The sequence below is a fragment of the Anopheles funestus genome, chromosome 3RL (assembly GCF_943734845.2).
Source record: "Anopheles funestus chromosome 3RL, idAnoFuneDA-416_04, whole genome shotgun sequence".
Classification (NCBI taxonomy): Eukaryota; Metazoa; Arthropoda; class Insecta; order Diptera; family Culicidae; genus Anopheles; species Anopheles funestus.
In genome coordinates this window covers 32,277,140-32,296,102 of record NC_064599.1, presented here as the reverse complement: position 1 = coordinate 32,296,102, position 18,963 = coordinate 32,277,140, and the positions used below count along the sequence as shown (strand labels likewise).

Genomic DNA, 18,963 nt, shown 5'->3' with positions numbered 1-18,963 from the left:
TTCATCATTTAAAAATAATAAGAGAGCATCGAATAAAAGAGGTACCATTAACAAGCGTCCACGTGCTTAGTCTTTTATGTAGTGATCTCTTTTCCACACGTTATGTTATTGAAGAAGGTGAAAGATGCTTTCCCCTTCATCCGGTTTACTTATAGAGGAAAGTAGGCAATGTGAACACCTTAACTTTCATTTAAAAAATCTGTTAATATAAACTGTGTGAAAATATAATGTTATATCCATTGTTTATCAGAAAATTCGTTGATAATTTGAGTTTTTTGAACAAATTAATGTTTTATCACCAATAAAAAACATGGTTTGTTTTTCCGTGCAGTTCCATATATTGTCGATCGTTGTTTTATGAGAAGTGTCCTTCTTTCGCCTAGGGTCCGTTTTACCCTACTTTCCTCTACTGTCGATAACCAATACTAAGCGATCTTGATCCATGATCAATGATAACGTGCGAAACAAGAACAACTAAACGATGCGAGCAATGATAACGTGCGAGAAAAGGACAACTATACGGTACACTAGAATAGCGTCTAAAGGAGAGAATGTAACCTCCTTCGCTGGATGCTCTCTTGGTGTTAAAGAATCGTTTTTGGGAGATTTTGTCGCAGAAAATGACCGGTTTTGGCGTTTGAAACAACAAGAGAGCATCCAACAAAAGAGGTAGTATCATCTATCTTTTCCCCAGCTTAGTGCTTCATATAGCGGTCTCTTTTCCGCTCGTAATGTTATTGGAAAAATGAAAGATTCTTTCCCTTTCATCGATTTTACTTATAGGGGAAAGTAAGCTAAGTGAACACCTTAACATTAATTTAAAAAATCTGGTGATATGTAAATGCAGACGTTCAACTGATATGCAAAAAATGTACACTTAGAAGGATATGGTGGACACTTGTAGAAAAGATGTAAAGTTCCTGCTACATAAATAAAGTGGTATTTATATATCAAAGTTGCCCTTGCCATCGGGTAGCTTTTCCAAAAGTATTTCACCCAATGAATGCTCAATAGTTAAGAGAACTCATTCATTTACCAAACAGGCCAGAAAAACAAATTAAGGATGCAATATAACGTAACATCTACATTAACTAGCGTGTACACAAAGAAAACTTAGTTTGGTTTAGTAAATTTGAAAGATAGTTTTGCAGGGCAGTCGTTCATAAAATGTTTTATAGACGTCCAGAAGTAGTGTAGCATTATTGGAAAATACAATAATTAATTAATAATATAATTTCATTATTTATTCTAATTTATGATACATAATTAAATTTCTAGAATATACTTATAGTGTTTATCAGGCTAAAGTCTGAAACACGACCCCCCCCCACTCACGGGTACTCATTTGAGTGACTTTTTTTCGTGCAGGGTGGTTCGAAATCAGTTGCGTGTTTTTTAATCATGTTTCGAGACACAGACACCTGAGGGCATGGCCGTCGAAGAAGAAAATGTAGCAATTGGTGCCATCTATCGACCACAGGTCAAAGATTGGCGATCCGTTGGAGCTTTCGCGAATAGCTCCGGCCACAGACATGGTAGCGATTAGTGGTGCATGGACGAAATGTAGCCACAAGTGCCATCTAGCCATGGCAGAAGAAAGTTTGGCGATATGTTGGATACTGGCTGAGCTATGGGGCAAAGTTGGGCCAAAAATGAGGAAAATTTTACGGTTTCACAAACAGGATATGGAACTTGGTTGCTCGATGAATAAATCACTTTTCACTATGCGAAACCCTCCTTACAATTTAATCGTAATTGTAAATAAAATCAAATTCATGCCACATTGCATAGTCTCCGAACCACCCTGTACGAAAAATTGACACGCAGATGAGTGCCCGTGAGTGGTGGGGGGGGGGGTCCTTGTTTCAGACTTTAGCCGTTTATCATTGAATTATAATAAGTGCATATTTTTTGCACAAGGTCCGTTTTACCCTACTTTCCCCTAGTGTCGATAACCAATACTTAAAGATCTTGATCCATGATCAATGATAACGTGCGAAAAAAGAACAACTAAATGATGCGAGCAATGATAACGTGCGAGAAAAGGACAACTATACGGTACACTAGAATAGCGCCCACAGGAGAGAATGTAGCCTCCTTCGTTAGATGCTCTCTTGGTGTTGAAGAATCGTTTTTGGGAGATTTTGTCACTGGAAATGAGCGGTTTTAGCAGTTGAAACAATAAGAGAGCATCCACCAAAAGAAGTTGTAGCCGTACGGCACGTGCGTCACCGTCGCGCTTCATATCGTGGTCCTTGTTCCGCTCGTTATCATTGATAGCAATTCGAGATCCTTCAACATGTATCGAATGTATTGAAAAAAGATGCAAGATTATTTCCCCTTCATCCGTGGAGGGAAAGTACACTCACACTTTCGATCGATACTAGATCAACGATAACATGGGAGAAAAGAACAGCTATACGACATTCTAGAATGGCTGCTAGAGTAGAGCAGTAAGTGTTACCTCCTCCGTTGGATGCTCTCTTGGTGTCGAAAAATCGTTTTCGATTTGTGCTTACCCGGACGATCATGGACGGAGATGTTTACGAACGCAAAACGACAAACTTTTCTTTTATTTATTAAATATTAATTGCAAGTTTTGATTCATTTCAATAAGATACAAGGAAGGGTTGGAACTGGCTAAGGGCGCCTCGTTCATCCTTCTCCTCCTAAGAATGTGCGATATTAGCTACAGTACTGTGCTTAGTTTAAGAAAGAAGCTACTTATTAAACTTACTTACCACTGTCTTCATTCCTTTCTTAGCAATTGTGATATTGTCAATAGCGGATGATCTTCTTAGAGGATTATCCTCCATCGACAGCAACTATACTTTTCGAACCTTTTTTCGGATCGATTTGCTCGGCTGTTTAACAGAAAGTACGCATCATTTAAAAGTGTATTTTTAACCTTTTATTTTGTTAATTTTCTTTGTTATAAAGATAATATGTTTTTTTTCCTTTTTTATATATAATAATTTTTCTGATCATCGAAGACAATCGTAACGAATTGTCACTGTTAGCATTTTGCAAATGGACATTTTCTTTTGTTGTGTTACTTTCCTAGGAGTTTCTACTTGTTTACTAGAGAATATATTTTGTTTGTTTTTTTTTGTTTTGGGTTTTTTCTTCCTTTGTTCTTGTTGTTGCCATTTCTCGTAAATTAGCTGCAATTGCGCAAACAAAAACCAAACAACACAAACATTACTGTTTCCTGTTTTTGTGTTTTTGTTTGTTTCTTCTCTTTATTTTAATTTTTTTTGTTTGTTTTTGTTTTACTTCTCCACTCCATAGTAGTAGTCCTAGACTATCAGGCAGCTATCCTGTAAATTCCTCTTAATTCTTCTACAACTTTACCGCGTTGAGTGCATTTGTCTATCAGTGACAACTCGACGACGAACGACACTGGGGCCAACAACACGTTTCATCGGTTTTTTTCGTACAACAGTGGGTCCTTTCCTCTCGTTCTACAAAATAATTCAATGTTCCGTGTTCTGTTTTGTTTTATTTATTCCTTTTTTGCCGTTTTTTTTGCTTCCTCCTTTTTTCTGTTTTGTTCTGCACGTACTGTTTTTTTTGTCTAGCTCTTGGCGCCTCATCGAACATTTCTACCATTCTTAATCCATTCGGCTATGTTCACTGGTTTACCTGTTTGGTTTCTAGTTGATTTTTTTTGTTTGTTTGCATTTTTTTTGTTTTGTTTTATAATGATAATAATAATGTTACTAATAATCATCATAATAATTAGACTTAGTTTGTTCGCAATTTGTAGTTATAATCGCATGAATCATGTATGCAGAGTTGTGTATTGTTTTCTGTTCAATCGAAAGGAAAGTTCACGCGTTACGTTTAAGTTTTATCGCACAATTTTAATATATGTTTTTATGTTTGCGTTTTGTTTTTTGCTGGTTTTTGGGGAGGGGTTCTTTTTTTTGTTAGTTTGTTTGTTTTGGTAGCTGCGGTTGAGTTATATTTTGCTAAGAGATTGGTTGTTTTTTGTTGTTGTAAATTTATTAAGTTCGCGTGTTGCGTGTTTCTCCTCTTTTGGATGTATGTGCGTGTATGTGTGTATATGTGTGTATTTTTGTTCGGTTTATTGAACGCTTTCGTACTAATAAGTAATGGATGATAAGTACTTAATACGTGTTTGTTAAGTTATCTCCTGTTTTGTTTTGCTGTTGATTCGTTTACAGTAGTTTATTTCTTCTCTACGCGTCGGCATTAAATTCACTAATTAGAATGCAAGTAATGTTTATAAAGACGTGTTATCCACGTTAGTTGTTTTGTTTGTATGTTTGTTTTGTTCATTTTGTTTTGTTTGCCTGCTTCCATTCGTTCCTTCATTGGTTGTGTTGTTTGCTAGCTTGTGTTTTTTTATCTTCTCTCTTACCCAGCTAGCAATCGATCGATCTACTATTTGCATCACCAACAACTTTCATTTTTTTTGGATGCAAATAAGTATTTTCCATAATTTTTCCATGATTACCGGGTGCGAAGGTATTTGCTGCTTGCTCCTTTGCACCGGTGAGTCAGTTCTCGGATTGTTGATTCTCCCATTACGCTTCTCCTATACTCATGTTTTGTTGGTTGCTTATACGTAGCGCTTAGACCTCAGTCTATGTGTTAATCGTACTCCACCATCATCGTCCTTTACTGTCACACACACACACGCCTTTTTCCTTTTTTTACCGTGTTGCTGTTCAAGAACTGCTTTGCTTCACAGACTTTTATACGCGTGCGTGTTTTACTTGTTTTTTTCATATTATTTCTACAAAGTGGGTTTTCTTGTTGTTTTGTTTTGGCATTTACTGACTGAATGTCATCCCTACTGGATCCGATCAGGATCTTTGTTTCACGAGCGTTTTTTTTTCGCACTACGAAGTTGGCTTCTAATGTAAGCAAATATGTTTTAACAAATGAGAATAAAGCTCATTGTAACACTACGAACGTGAGTAAGTAAAGTAGAATGTATTTTGCATGTATGATGTAACGCCGTATCGTGGACCGTATCTTGTAATAGCAGAGACTGGTTGAAGATTGGTTTTGTGTTTGTTTGTGTGTGTAGATGAATGTGTGTAAGTTAATCGTTTTTGGGATATATTCAATGATTGAAATACCGAATGTTACCCCAACGGTTAGACAAAGCGTTTACGGTGTTTTGTTTTTTACTTCAGAAAAAATGACCTTTTGTTATTTTTACTTCAAAAGATTCGTTACCGTCCACAAGTTCGCATCAACAAAGATAACACGGCGCGAAGCGTGTGGAAATAGGTCAACGGTTTTATCTTCACTTATCAAAATAAAAAGTTACATTCTTACATCTTTAATCAAGCTGTTTCAATGCTTTGCATTAACTTCGTGCCGCGTGTATGGTTGTAAAATTGAATGTTACAATGTTGAGTGAGTTTAGTAAAGTTCTAAATAAGTTGTGGTACGACTAGTTAAATGCTATTTTCCGGCCAATGTGTGAAATCATTTCCTTGTTCTACACATTCGATTGTTATAATGTTGGAAATATTCTGCTTATGTTAGCCTTATTTGTATATGTTCTTTAACTTAGTTTACTTTTCCGCATTTTTGTTGTTGTTTAAAAGTCATAATAATGTGTCTGATTCATGATGAAAAAAACATTAAATCCGGTAGTTTTTTTGGAACAATTTAAATCATTTAATTCGGGTCTCATGTTAGTCGAAACCATTTAAATGTTCTTATTTTAATCACTAATAAACAAACAAAAATAAAACTTAACAAACACACAAATTAATTACAAAAAGCACAAACTTTGCCCAGCCGTTCGATCGCAAAAAAAAAAAAAAACGCGCTTGGGTGATCATGATTTACGTTCCAAATTCAATGGTAACGAAATAGTAGTAGCACATCGAACCGTGGTTTTGCTAACATTATTGCACTTACTCCCTTTCTCAGTAATGTTTTGCTAGTCTGTTTTAAGTTTTAGTACCTGATTGATATGGTTTTGTTTTTGTTGTTTTTTTTCGCATCCTACAACGCCAGAGATCTTTATTTTTCATTTCATTGTTTCATCTTGTTTTGCCGTTGATTTGATTTCGGGTTTAAATCATTATGTTCGGTTTGTTTTGTTTTCTTCTTCGAAATTTTGTTCTTTAATTGTTATTTTCTGTTGTTTATTGTTTGTTTATTTTACTTTTATTTCACCATAAATAAATATCTTTCTGGATTTGCATTGATTGTTGTAATTGTGCAATTGTTGTGAATGGTTTTCAAAAACAAAAACTAAAAGACATACAATTGCCTAAGCAGGGATCTTGTAGGACATAGGAAAACAAAACAAAACAAAAAAGCTCCAAAAACCCATGACCTTTAAATGCACAGCATCACGTTGCGTCGTGCCATCTTTGCCATTAGAATATCTAATACTGTTGTACTTAAAATTTAGATCATGCTTAACCGCGGCGCCTGTCTACATTTGTTTGCTATTTGTGTTCATGTGTCGGTGTTTCTGTTGCGTGTTGTAGTGTGTTTTAATGTTTTCTTTATTCTCGTTTCCTCGATATAAATAATTCTTATGATTTATAAATATATATATATATATATTTATATACTTTTACTTGCTGATCGCGTTCACCTGCTATGGGTACCTTTTGTGGTTTGTGTTTACTTCAACTATTCCTAGTACTCATTGGGTTTTGGTTTTTTTTATTTTCCGTTGCACACTGTTAAAGTATATGGTCTACGCGCTGCTGTGTCCTTAGAAAACCAAATTCAAATTATCTGTCAAAAGGATGGAACTCCTTACCGCTAGGCGCAAGTAATTGTCAACTTGTGAAAGTTGTCCTCATGAAAGATATTCTTGTTGGGTTTTTAAAATGTTTTGATAATGTGTGTAATACAATTCTCGATCACTTAGAAACTTTAACTTAAATTAAGATGCAGATATACTAAATGAACAGAACAGACTAGAGTTTCTAGACTACTTGTAACCAGCAACAATTGTTCAAAATTGTGAAGCTTGGAAAACAGGAATTCTGCAGCTTTATTTCGCATGTAGCAATATTACTACACAACACTCAAAGATCGACAATGTTGCTGATCCTCAACAGTGCCATTATAAACCAATGCATGTTTCCCCCGACGGTTATTTCCAAGTGCACCGTAGTTTAAAGAATTCGATATGGTATAAACAGTCGATCCCTGTGCTACCGTTATCTTACGCAATTGCAGAAGAGAAAGAGAGCGATGAACGATACCATTACTAATAAGTGTTAGGATACTTGAGTTTTTACTTTAAAGTTAGCACAGTTTTGCCAACGTTACGGCCATTGGTTTTTTTGTTTTGTTTTTGGTTTGTTTGGTTTGTTTTTTTGTTTGGGTTTTTACTGCCCCGGCCCTGCCTCCTCCATTCGCTTCAGCTCACCCTCTCCATCGTGGGATAGAGTAATTTGTATTTATTCGTTTAAAGTTTTAAAGAGAAAATTCTTTGATTGAAACCATTCAATATGGTCGTAGTTGTGTTGTGGTTGTTGTAGTTGTTGTTCGTGATGGCGATCGTGATGATGGTTGGAAAGGTGTTCATTGGGTATAGTGACTAAGCACCGAGCTACCAAATCGACGATACTATCGATTACTTCGCATATATTTCCTTTCTCGTCTGTCCAAATCCATCCCTTTTAGTACACTATGTTCCGAAGAGCTGGTGTCGGGTTTGTGTTCGTGTGCGTGTATGTACGATCGTGAACGTGTGTGTGAGTGGGTGATCATTTTGAAGGCGCACGTGTATTTTTCCGTTTCGTTTTTGTGTTCCTCTGTGTGTGTCCTCTTCAAATGTTTTGCTGCTTTGGATAAGTTTCGTTTCATCTTTAATTAAGTCGTGCACAGTCGGCTTTTTTTTAATGTAGCATATACATGGTTTAAGGCTTCATTTCAATGTTCTTTTATATTACTTTATTATAATAATACCATATTGTCGTAATAATTAAAGTTTCCCATTAATTATTTTGTGTCTGTTCTCGTGCTTTATTTTCCCCTTTTTGCCTTCGCTATTTCTTGTTTTGTTGTGTTTTGCACCAATATATCTCTTTTCTCTCGTTTTTTTTGTTGTTGTTGCTGAAATCGATCGGCGCATTTTGTTTTCTGTTTTATGCCTGTTTTATTTGTTTGGTTCAACGATAAATTCAAGTGTTATGCATGTGAAACGTTGGCCTTTGAATTTGAATACGTATTGAGTTTTGGTTTTGGTACGAAAAAATAAATCATAAAAGATAAACTGCCATTTTAAGAAACTTGTGACTTTTAATATTATAATAACATCGATTTTCGAAAACTGCATTTGTTTTGCCTATCATGTGCATTTATCACTGAACGTTTTGAGATAATTTAATTCTACAAACTAACTTTATTGTACTTAGACTTTTTGTGCGCTTGGAATAAAACAAAAGCAAACAAACAAAAGAACTATAATGAGCAGCATACCATAACACTCGTATCACATTCACAAATCGATCGTTCGAATAAAGGTAACACATACACAGTACTATACTACGATGAATCAGATTCATTTCTTTTTTCATCACAAAACACAGAAACGTTTCGGTTGTTGTAATGGTTTGACAAAAAAACATACATTTTGATATGACATTTCGAAAGCACTTAGAAATAAAGTAACACACAACAAACAGTTGCAATTAACAAATTTGTTGCGGCAACGCAGACACAAGAAAAAAAGAGAAAATAAAAAAAACTTTATCATGCCTGATATCAAAAAAGGCAAAACAAAAAAAAAACAAAAATTTAGAAGCTATTACCACGTGTCCTAAAGCTTTTAGGATAATGAATGGTTTTGATTTTGTGCAGTGTGAGAACGGTGAAAATGGTCAACATGTAGCAGCGATTTACACAATCCACCATCGTAATTATATGCAAATGCTGTCGTTTTTTTTCTCTTCCTTTTCTCAATGTTAGGAGAAAGAAAAACAAAGTAAATTTGTCTAAAAATTTGGTTTAATTTTAATAGTTTTTTTTCTTCTTCTCTTGTGTTGTTGCATTCCAGTATTCACCGTATGTGTTTTTGGGGTACACTTCTTCTACCTTTCTTTCCCTTTCCCTTTGCACATCTTTCTTTTTCTCTTCCATCTCTTGCTTCTTCTCATTTTGCATTCTTTCCCATTTACCAGCTACTGATGCTGACTGGGCTAGATTATCTCACGATACTCCAGTTATGAATTTGCGGCTCTGCTTCTACAAGGGTTATCGTTTACGATCCTTTTTGTTATACTAAATATACTAAATTATCATTTATATGTATATATATATATATAGTTTTTTTGTTTTTGTTTTTCAAAGCGTTAAATATCGCAATGTACAGATGTCCTCGTACATTGTGTTATTTTTTTGTTTGTTTGTTAAGTGAAATTTTAAAGTATTTCTTTTTTTGTATATATGGTATATATATTTTCTTTTCATCTTTTGCACCTGATCCTACCCTTATTCATACTTGTGTGGTTTGGTGCTACGCATCGCAAGTACTTCACCTGGAGATCTATCCTGTTCTCTCCTTATCTGTCTGCCACGGTTCCATCTTTTTTTTTGTTTTTATTTCTCATTCGTTTGTAAACGTTTATTTACTTCACGCTTTGGCTTCACTTTGATTGATACTAAACTTTAACCGTGATGTTACATCATCTTTCTCTTGGCTGCTAATGCGCATAACATGATCTGGGTTTTGCGTATTATCGCCATCCATTGAACTGTGGTTTGTAGTTTGTGTGTGTGTGCACGCTAATTGTTGGTTAGCAAAAAAGGAAAAAAAGCACCCATTACGTAAGCACATTCGAAGTTTAATGCTTAATTTCAATGGTTTGGCAATTAATTTCAGATATCCCGAAATGGCGTAACGCTACGTATAGGGACATACCTGTTGCAACGAAGATTGCATCATATGTGACCATAGTGAAGGGCAATTCATTAATCTTAGAATGGAAACGATTGTTACAAGCATATTGGCCGGATCTTAAGTAATGCAATACTTAACACAAAAGCCCCAAATCGTTACCAACAAAGAGAACCTTCGTTCCGTGGTGCATTATGCAGTAGCAGAACATCGTAACATTGTGCTTATGCGTTGTTGTTTGTTTTCTTTTCTATTTCATTTCAAGCAATATCTGGCCCACCCGGAAAAACATCACCCGTTCGTGGATCGATTATAACATGGAATTAATAATGCTTCTCGCTGGTCTCTGTTTGTCTATACGTTAGTGCACAGAGTGTGGGGTTTTTTTCTTCCTATCTTTCTTTTTTTTCTCTCTCTCTCTCTCTCTATCTGTGTTGTGTTTCTTGTGTAATAAACTGTAAAGTTAATAAATTCATTCATATTTTTTTTGTTATTGTTTACGAATATGTTCTTGCCTTATTCTGTACTCAACCGACGCCACCCTGCTCTCCCATTATCGCGCTTGGCTATAATCGCTATAACCTGCGCTATAAAGGTGGTGGCCAGAGTTCATTTCTATTTGTTTTATTTCCTGTTTTCAATTAGCAATTTCATAAAGAGTGTTGTTTTTCTTCCACCTTCTTCTTCTGTTGTTTGTTATTATTAGTATTTTTATTATTATTATTATTATTATTATTAATATTATTATTATTATTCTTTATAAATATTCATATCACAAAACTAATTTTTCTTTAAACATCATATCGTTTTTCACCCTCCCCCGTTATTTTTTTTTACGTGACTTTTATCCACAGGCTGCAAACGTCTAAAGGCTACAGAGAATAAAAAGGACAATATTCTAATAGAAGAAGAGAGTAAACGAATGGAACAATAAAACACTCGTCGGAGGGTCGTCTCTAGAAAAAACCATGTTCCAATATTTTGCAACAATCGAGCATTACTTGCGGTATGGCGCTTCTATTTACGTAAGATCGCGTTCTTGTTAAGTTTGTGTAAGGTTTTGCTTTTAATGTTTTTAATGATGTTTTGTTCTTGTTGCTGTTTGTTGTAAATTTAGAGTATAGTAATTGTAGTTGTGTAAATGTTATTTGGTTGTTGTGGTTTGTTCCTCTTTTGTTTAGCTTCTCTCACCGAGTTTCCTTACCTAAAAAACGCATTTTATTTTTCTTTTTCTATCGAGCCAACCGAACTGAATCATTTTGCCGCCTACGCACACCACCGGTGATGATAATAATGTGTGATAATGATAGGAATTACGTGTGTGTTTTTTTTTGTTTAGCAAAAATGTGTAATAATGAATTTACTTTTTGTTTTTTTTTTGGATTGTTGTTTTGAATCGCAATAATAATGAGTTTTTGTAATAGTATTAAAAATTTAAGTTTTTCTTTTAGTTATCTCTCCTAACCCTCCCCACCCAAACCCGATTCTTCTCCGTTCGTCATTCTTTTGTTACGGTTTTGTATTCTGTGTCGTTTGCTTCCTCCTTTCTTCTTCTTTCTATAAGTATTTAATTTCTCATTATTTTCAATAATTGCAAGAAATACCCTGTATCCTAGATTTTTACAATGTTTTTTTTCTCCTTCTTCTTCTTCTCTCTTTCTCGTCTTATCGGTCGCGAATTGTTTTTCTTGCAAATAGCTTACTAAACGGTTTTTTTGTATCTCTAGTTATAGGAAAAGAAAAACAAACAATGCATTTCCCTGTGCGTTTGTGAGTGTGCGAACAATGGATGGGTGTTTGCGTATCTGGTGTATGTGTGTGGGGTGTGTAGCAGGGTATTTGTATGTGAAAATAGTACCCTTAGCAGAGGGGTAACCGTGTTCGTACACACACAAATCCACCGGTAAAGCTGCCGTTTCCAATTATTATTTCATACACCTTTCCGCTACGACTGTCCCTAGAGCACTAGTTTTAAGACTTAAAATAACTTTCCTCTGCTTAAGAATGTATTTTACGATTTTTCCCTTGTGTTTCGCGGCCCAGGCTCCTAACTGTTGGGTCCCACTGGTGTGGTACGTGGGAGATTGGGACGCATTTGTAGTTTTTGGTTCGCGGTTTCTTTTGCGTGTGTATGTGTTTGTGTTAATCATTTTTTTTGTTAATTATATTTCTACACGCTTGCTGCAATAGTAAGTTTGTGTTTTGTTCGGGTGTGTCTCTACACTCTCAGCACTTGCTCCGCTACCGTAGGGTATTGTAGGGTACAACGCGGTTTTCTGAACGGTAAATGTATATAATAATGTTATCTCTAAATATGTGTATATACGCGTGTGTTGTGTATATATGTATATATCTATATAGATTCATGTGTATACTATCGTGTTAGGTGTGGAGCATAGAGTTATAAAGTGAACTAAGTCATCCCTGTGGTTCACAAGAATTCGTTTAGCGGTCGAAATCCGGGCACCGGTTGTGACAAAAGTGTGCTGAAAAACTTCAAATCTAGGAAAGCAATCACTTTCGTACGGCTTTAACCCATTTGTTTTTTAGGCGTTGATTAATGCAACAGTGTGCATGACACATACGGTGCGAATCCCCCCCGGGGGGGAACAAACGAAACATGCTGATCGATCAGTATCACGTGCATTTAGAATAAAACGATACCGATGCAGGGCATCCCTTCCCCCCGACGGGGGGTTATGGAGCTTAATTAACGCAAACTGCCAACATTTAAAAACACCTGATGAGCTCGGATGAATGAACACAAAACTTAGTAGATGTGTTTAGTGTTTGAAGCGATTGTTGATGAATGGGAACGATTTGTAGAAAGGGTTCCCCTACTCTGCTACTAAACAGCTCTCTCTCTCCACACTAAAACTGAGCTACGGATTTTCAGTACGGATTTGATACGGGCTGATAAAATTCACCTACGTTTTGCATCATGAACTGTATGCAGCCGAGCAATATTAGCCGATTTCTACAGACCTGTTACAATCCATATCATAACGTTTGTTCTGCTTTTTTCCACGCCATTCTACACTGCACGCCTATATGTTGCTGCATCTTGTGTGTGTTTTTTGATTTGCTTAATCCTATAAATTACCTTCGCCTGTTGCCTGTTTTTGACTGCTACCTTACAAGTCACTCCCAATCTCCCAGTTTTACAGTCGCAATCTTTGGATTATTTAATGTGGCAACGAATTGGATAAAATCGGGCGCATCAAAAAAGTGTATGCAACGTTTTGAAGGATGAAACTTAAATGTCGCTATTTAAACATAGTTTCATAAAAAAAAAATTATGAAGTTTGTCGATTTCCCACTTTTTTAAGATTTGCTTTTTAAAGGAAAAAATAAAACAAACTACAAGATAAATTCTTTAAGCTTTCTACTGTGCCATAATGTACAGCGTCGGCATGTCCAAGAAATGGCTCTTTGGAACGGATTAAAACAGAAATTCGGTACGCACGAAACACAGCACAATGCGCCAAAGAGATAGACCCCGCGCATGCAGCTAACCTCGAGAAGGGAGGACTCACTAACTACGTTTTTGTTGTTGTTGTGTTGCTTTACTGTAAGGAGGCAGCTTAGGAGGGATACAAATGAAAGTTCCCTGGCTAGAGAGAGATAGAGAATGTTTGTGTGTGTGTATGTGTAAGAGTGAAAGAGAAATAGGTTGTGAGAGAAAAATCAAACCTGACGGAAAAGTTTCACAGTTTTTTCTCTCAGAAGAAGGTGGGTTCACGTTCGTTGGGCTGTAGTCCATTTTTTTTTGTTCATTCATTCATTTTGTTGTGTTTTTGTGTTTATTCTGTTTTCTTTAAGTAGCTTATATGATGTGGATTCATTGGATGCTTTCTGCTTCTTATTACTCGTTTTTTTTTTCTTTAATAATTATTTGACTAGTCTTGTTTTTACTTGTTTTGCTATAATGTGGGCGCGATTTGTTTATACTTTGCTTCATCTTCGTTCAATAAACCATTTTGGTTTCGAATCGAATCGAGTATACCAATCGGGTAGGTGGTTCCATTAATCTAGCGAATCTGGTTCTCAGTACGCGTTTATAGTGGTATGTCGTAAAGGATGTGGTTTCATCTGCCGCAATGTGCTCTATCGCACAACACCCGGGCAACTATATATATGTGGCTCTGGTGCAGATCACTGCTACGTTGGCGATATTTACCATTGCATCCCTTGCACTAGCATTTTGAAAATGAAACTTTTAGTTTCAATAACTGATATGGCTTTTCAATGCATATAGTTTGCGCATCCACACATCCACACATGCGCACATGCGTTCGGTTCAGCTATAATAATGGCTGTCGTATAAGTTAAGACTTTGCTAGGTATGCTAAATTGGAGGTTTATTTTGTGGAGAGGGGTGGAGAGTTAGGGTGAGGAATGCGCTTTCGGGGTGGATAAATGGGAAAAAGGGAAGTTTTGGGCGGTTTTTTGTTTGCAGTAATAATATTTTATATAAGTAGAGTAGAGAGAGAAAAATGGCTGCATCGAACTTTACATCTATGTACAGGTTGTGCACGCAGTTCAAATTTGTCTACATCGGTAAAGTATCGGTTACCGATTCGGTAACTTTGTTTTATATTTCTTCTTCCCTTCTTCGTTCTTTTGTTCTTTCTAACCTCGCAATCTGTTCCACATAATTTGGCAAAAGGTATGACCAGTTTAGTTTAGATATTGGGCGCATGAGATTTAGGTGATAATGTTCGTTCCACTCCACTCCAACGGTACCCAAGCACAGTTGGAACCGGGTTCTATCCCTCTACGCTTCACTTTTCAACCATTACCTTCAGGGAACAAAAACGGAATGAGGAATTGGTTTTCCTTCAAGCCACTATATATAAATTGTTGCAAAAATAGTGAGCAATAGAGAGGGGGCGGAAAGAGCCAAAAATTAAATCAACAAATGCAACACGCTGACCTGTAGTAAGCAAAAAAAAAAACAAAAAAAAATCGATTCCACTCAATATTCGGAACCAAACGAATTTGATTCAGCAGCATGTGTTTGAGTAGGGTTTTATGAAATCTGGTTGTCGTGTTTTGCAAATCATAACGTTGAAATCACAGCCCATTTTGTTGGTTTATCTAACAATAATATGTTTCCAGTTATGTTTTGTTTTGTTTTTGTGTGTTTGTTTTTTTTTTGCTATGTAGCTGTCGATAAAACCCTACTTGCAGTATACAAAGACTAGAAATAGAATTCATACAAAAAAAAAAGAAAACCGTTTCGATTAACATGGGTTTTTTGTTTGAGTTTGTTGTAAAGAATGCGACTAGGGAAAAGAAACAAAAAACAACACACAAACAATGCAACTCAGAACACGTTTAAAAGCTGTTTCATCCCTGAAGGCATGTTAATACCGCAAAAAAATGTCCTTAATGGTTTTAATCCTAATCCAGCGTTGTGCGAAAAAACAGACATCGGGAGAGAAAAAAATTCTATTTTGATAGCATTTTGTTTCCCCTTTTTTTGGCCAACATTTTGCTCTAAATGTTAACTATTCCGATGCGAATAGGAAATGAAATTTGATTTTGAGATTTTTATTTTTTTTTTAAATTGTTGTAACTTATCAACAAATAAGTGAAGGAAACATGTACTATTCTATCGAGCGGTTTTCTTGTACTGGGTGGGTGGGCAATTAGTAGAGTGTGTTTAGTCATCGGTGGAGGGTGAAAATCATTACCACACTACTTACATAATTGTAAAACCTTTTCCTTGTTTTTTGCTTTTTACCTCTCGACTTTTAGTTGTTTTTTTTCCATTCTCCCTTCTCATTAGCATTAATGTTGCACAATGTTAAAGTTTTGTTTGGTTTTTGTGTTAGAAATAATTTAACCCTCGTGTTACACGCGCAAATGGTCAATATCAAAGCTGTTGTCTCTTTGTTGACACGCATTACACACACACACACACGCACGCGAGACACGCCGAGTGTGTGTATATGATTTGGTTTTTGTATTTTTTTTTGGCTTTGCTTAGCTGTAGATTCTCATTCGAATAGGTTCCCTTATGCGAGTTTGATCTTAACTTTATTATTACGCTTACGCTGCACAAACAACTGTTTGCCACGTGTTCAACGTCGTTACCTTAAACTTTGATGCGTGAAGTTAATCATTCATTACTCTATTACTACATTCCCTATTTGTTTGTGTGTTTGTTTGTGTATGTGTGTATTTTAGTTTGTTTTTTCTTCATTTAAACTTTAGGCAGGAATCCGATTACTAGACTTTCCGGCCTGCACCTGTTTGCTGGTTGCATGGCTCTGGAGGGATGCAAAAACTACCGAAACGCAAAGCTCAACGATGGCGGGCTTGTGTGTATGTAGATTTATTAAAGATGATATAATTTACCTTAGCCTACAAATGACTAGTTATGGTGAAGCAGAAACCGAATTATAATGCGCGAGATGGTGCAATATCATCACACCAAATTGCCTTCCCGTAAAGATAGGCTTGTTGTAACCGCGCATGAACGTGGAAAGAAACGTTTTTTGTATTTAGTTTTTCACTTGTTTTTTTTTGTTCATATATATAAATGTAAATTAATACTGTAATAGGTAAAACGATGCAAAACTGGTCTAGAAAAATAAAAACAAAAAGCATGGTAACGTTATCCATTAATGTTCAAATGGGTAAAGGGTAAGTGGGCTGAGCTAACAATAGTTCATTGATTTCATAGCTTGTTTAATACTAACTTTCAGTAACGATTAGATCGTTTAGCAATGCAAAATTAGTAGAAGTAATAAAAATTCGTATTTCAGCTACCGTTGGTGCTTAAGAAAACGTAAAATTTTAGCTAAACAACTTTCAATCCAGGAGAAAAATGATTGAGAAGTGTTGTTTTTATGTAATTTTTTTAAAACAATATAAAATTTGAAAATTTTGAAGTAATCAATACTACGCGCCGAATGTCTAAAACGTTAGAGCTCCATTTTTTGAAGAACATGATGGTAGTTGTTAGTATGTAGAGTAAATTATTACTATCTAGTATACTAAATAAGTGGCGTCCTATAATGGCTACCATCGAGATACGTCATGGGCAAAGGGTTTGTTAAATGATGGGACCGAATACTATTGATGGATTTATTATTTTTGCTTCTTCTCCTTCCGATTAGTTTAAATTTTCTTTAATTTTCTGCACTAATTTCGATTTTATTGGGAGATAAGCTTTACAGCCTACAGGTTTGGAAAGAAAAAAAAGTGAGGTTATATGTTTGTATAATTTCTACGACCTGTTTATGAGTGTGTGTTCAATGTTCGGCCAAAAATCGGGTGCATACTTTGTAACTGCACCATTTACAAACTAATTCCTGTGCTGCTGCAGCTTTCAGTGCTGTTCAGTGGGTTTTCGAGCTTGTAGCTATCTAAACAAATAACACTCTTACATTTGATTTACTTGAGGCAAAGTTAGTTTAACTCGCCGGCATATTTTTGTTTCTGTTTGGAAATTCCTTAGCAAACCCCCGTAACGAGAACCGAAACGATCATGGGAACACATGTTCACCCTTTAATCGTTCGTTCCAAGCTTCCTGTTTGAATAAGCGCATTATCTTAGTATTATCTTGATTCGGTTTTCCACTGTTACCAGGTTGTTGGATTATCGCTGGTTTCTTCTTTTTGTTTTCTTCTTCTTTTCGTTATAATTGTGTATGATAAAAAAGAGCAAACAATTTGCGACAGCTGTACCATCCGGTTGTGTATGCTAATAATGTACGTTTTTTAAATCGTTAAATGGTTAGAATAGATTTACTAGTGTAAAACTAAGTGAATCAAAAGCATTTGTCACTTTTACTGTTATTTGGATGCGGAAAAATTTCACCATGCTGAGAGTTTTGTTTAAAGATGGTAAGGTGTATTATTTGACAAGCAGAACAAACAAATACAATTAACCAGTGCCATTAATGGTACCCTTTATCTACAATTCCATCGCCGGTTGTCGTGCACAATAAAGTGTTTTGTTTTTTCCCCTCCTTTTTTAGAAGTTAATCATTAGCATAAAAACTTCGAATGCATAAATTAGCAAAGTGTATAGTTTACTTTGAAAAATCCTCTATTCTTATTAGCGTTTGTTTTTTTCCTCTTGTTGCTGCAGTAGATTTGTTTAATGGATTTGAAGATGCATTTGATAAACCATGCGCCATAATGCATGTGACCGTACAGCCCCGTACAGTGGTGATATTATTAATTGCGTTCTTGAAGATTGAAACGTAATGTATGATGATAAACTGTGCGCAAGAGAAAAGTGATACTGAATTTCAATCAAACGATCTTGCGCCCCCTCCCGTCCTTTTTTTCCGCTCCAATGTCGCTAAGGTTCGTTTAACTCCCGCCCGCCGAATGAACTTACGGAGAACAACTGATTTCCCGTACGGGCCCGTGAGTTTCGATTATTATCTAGATTTGTAGATAAACTTAAGTTATAAGATAATTTACTTACTCCTCCTATCCTATAAACCACGACATCACGGGTTGGCAAACTTTGGACTAACTTCCGATTTTTTTTAAGTAAAACAAGTTTTCTGCGTCGCACATTATCTGTTGCTTTCCCTAAAGATGCTACATACACGTTCGGCACCGAGTTGTGTGTGATCGTCTCGCCCCTCATTGGGGCGATCTTCCTTTGGTTGGATGGGGCCGAGTTTGGAGCACCAAAAAGCACTTTCGATCCACACCAACATCATCCATTCCCCGTACTGTGGCTGCGTCCTTTTGATGCTCACGAGCGCATATAGTGTTGGTACATAGTTATATTCAAGACTAAAGTCACTGACTCAACAGTGTTTGTATAGCTTTGTAATCGTTCGTTTTTTTTTGTTTTGCTTTCATGTAGGATTTTTTGTTTTTTATATATAGAGTAGCTTAAATGGTTTTGCTCCTTTCCATATGTTTGTTGTTTGTTAAGTTTGTGTCTGTGAGTTTATTATTTAACTTTAAGCGATTGGTTGTAGTTTTGTGTGTGTGTGTTTTTTTTTGTTTGTTCTATTCATAACTGCACTGATAATTGATGATATTAGATTAAATTTGTCTAAGGATTAACTTCATATTTTAAAGCTTCAGCTGTATTTTGGAATACGTACGTGTTAAGG

At 35.8% G+C, this 18,963-nt stretch overlaps 1 protein-coding gene across 19 annotated transcripts in view; it reads right to left on the bottom strand.

The window, feature by feature from the left end:
* Positions 1-2,888: 2,888 nt before the first annotated feature.
* The window catches only part of LOC125770974 (CUGBP Elav-like family member 4), a 468,092-nt gene continuing 452,017 nt past the window's right edge, over positions 2,889-18,963 (bottom strand). For all 19 annotated transcript variants that reach the window (XM_049441119.1, XM_049441110.1, XM_049441115.1 and 16 more), the window contains one exon: positions 2,889-18,934. The gene's annotated coding sequence lies outside the window, so the exon portion shown is untranslated. The remainder of the gene's footprint in view (positions 18,935-18,963) is intronic.